Consider the following 2,776-nt stretch of genomic DNA (forward strand, 5'->3'; position numbering starts at 1 on the left):
CTGTGGTTATATCCCTCCTTTGTTGCAGGTACTCTCCCATGTACTACACACAGAAGAGCACCAAACAAAGGCGGTTCAGTTAAGTCTGTCAATATCACCTTTCTCTGTAGAGCATCCAGCTGGTTTTGGTTATCAAGTAAAACGTATGTATTTAGTCATTTTTGACATGTTAGGAAAAATGAGGCAATGCTTCCCTTCAGCTTTTCTTTCAGTGTAGGATTGCTAGTAACACCATGTCAGATTTTGCTACTGTACTGATTACTTACTGATTACTCTATTTTCCTTTCCTCTTTGAAGTCTCTATTAATCCTTGCTTGACAGCTCTTTTCTCTCAGATTTTTGACTTTATATTTACTGATGAGACCTAAGTGTTCCTTTGTATGCTTTAGACTATTTTTATTTGATTCTTTATGAACAGTATCTTATAACTGTTTTTGTTAGTTTGATGATGGTATGGTTTTGTATAATTTATTTATGGATTAGAATTCTCAGGTACTGGAGAGATGGCTTAGCAGTTAAGAGCACTGGCTGTTCTTCCAGAGGTCCTGAGTTCAATTCCCAGCAACCACATGGTGACTCACAGCCATCTGTAATGGGATCTGATAACCTCTTCTGGCATGTGTGAAGACAGTGATATACTCACATAAAATAAATAAATAAATAAATAAACAAAAAAACAGAATTCTCAGGCAATTGTTTCACACATATTTTATAACCCTTCTCTTGCAGAGCTGCAATGACACCATTCTCTCTAGCTTGACAAAATTCCATCAATTACTAAAATCCTAATGATATTCTTAGCTCTTTGAACTAGACCCTAATTCCATGAACTCCTACCTAGTTTTTACTGTTTTGAACACGTATAATGATTCTTCCACTGAAGAATTCTATATTATCCCAATCATATTGAATAGGATTTCAATTAGAAAACTTGCTTTTCTGCTTCTAGTCCTCTCTTTATATCCATGTGTAAAGATACTGAAAACAATTTAACAACACTAATTCTTTTAAGGCATTTATATGTTAGGACCATCTCCTGTAATTTTCAAGCTATTTTGATTTCCATGGTTTCTTTATTTGTAAGTAACATTTTCACAATTCTAAAATAAAAACATATCTCCCCAGTGCAACAAAATCTATTCTATTCTGGGTCCACAAAAAGAAAATAGACAATATCTCATAGTTGTCCATTTGAATATCTTTCAGGACTTTTAAGACTCAGTGTATTCCTCTGCATTCTATTCTTCTCTTTTGGCAAAAGAAATGTAGAAATAGTTGTTATTACATACTATGCTACTTCACATGCTAAAAAAAATGGCCTCATAATAACTATAACAAATGACCTCTACATCTATATCAAAACCAAGGCAAAACATATTATTAAAAGTTTCCTTTTATTAAAACTATTTTTTTGTGATTTAATTCTATTTACTTAAAATAGGTTTTTAAAAGTTAACAAATTCAGATAAATTGAAATCATGTATCTTTTCTCACCATAATGCAATAAAACTTAAATAAAAAAGAAAAAAGAAAAGAAACTGTGTCTTACAAGTATGTAGTCTGGACTAGCATTAAACTTGGAGTTTTCTCACATCTGACTCCCAAGTTCTGGGAGTACAGCTGTACACGACTTCCACATATGACTCCAAATGAGATATTTTAAGTATAGAACACACAAAGAAATGGTTTCTAAATGCACTGGGAAAGAGTGCTGTGAGTATATTTCAGATACTGGTGACCACCAAGGCGTTATGTGTGCAGCTCTGGCCACTACTAAATTGACAATGACTGCTCATGAATCCTATGTGGGAGGAGGTGGTTTCCTACAGGAACAGGGGTAGGTAGTGCAGCCACAGAGATTTTCTGATATCTTTACTAGGTGTAACATCTGGAAGTTGTTTAGTGGCTGTATCAATACGGTATTTCCCAGCTGAGTCACTGCCTCCCACTATTGTCTCTTTCACTTGAGTGATGGCTTCCTGGCCTGTGGCAAGGACAATTTATTTCTTTACCACCAACCTCCAAGGCTGGTCACTTGACTGCAGTAATGAGCAAAGAGATTTTGTTGGGTATTTTTTCCATTAATTAATTTCTTTATTATTTATTCCATTTGCTTCCTGATTGCTGCTCCCCTTACTGGTCCCCCCTCACAAGTCTCTCCCTCCTTCCCTTTTCCTCTTTCTCTCTCCTTCCCTTCCCCCCCCCGACCTCCTACCCCTGACCCATCAAATCTTGATCTGAGGAAATTAACACCTAGAAATCAGTCTTTGGAAGGCATGGGACTTAATGATCCTTGATTCTGAAATTCTGGTGGTGGGTGTATTAGTCAAGGTTCTCTAGAGTCACAGAACTTATGGTAGTCTCTAAATTCTGGTGGTGGGTGTATTAGTCAGGGTTCTCTAGAGTCACAGAACTTATGGTAGTCTCTATGTAGTAAAGGAATTTATTGATGACTTAGAGTCTGTAGTCCAACTCCCAACAAGCAAGTCCCAACAATGGTCGGCAGCAGCTCTGAATGGAAGTCCAAGGATCCAGCAGCTGCTCAGTCCCACAAGGCAAGCAGGTGAAGCAGAGAGGGAGCCTTCCTTTTTCCAATGCCCTTATATAGGAGTGTGCCACCACACCTTTAATCCCAAATGACTCTGCTTGAACTTGTAGATCTTCCAATCTTAATTTTCTAGGATTCATAGCCGCTATGCCACCACACCTTTAATCCCAGATGATCTTGAACTCATAGATCTATCTTAATCCTCTGGGATTCATAGCCACTATACCT

This window comes from Mastomys coucha, unplaced genomic scaffold (genome assembly GCF_008632895.1).
Source record: "Mastomys coucha isolate ucsf_1 unplaced genomic scaffold, UCSF_Mcou_1 pScaffold7, whole genome shotgun sequence".
Lineage (NCBI taxonomy): Eukaryota > Metazoa > Chordata > Mammalia > Rodentia > Muridae > Mastomys > Mastomys coucha.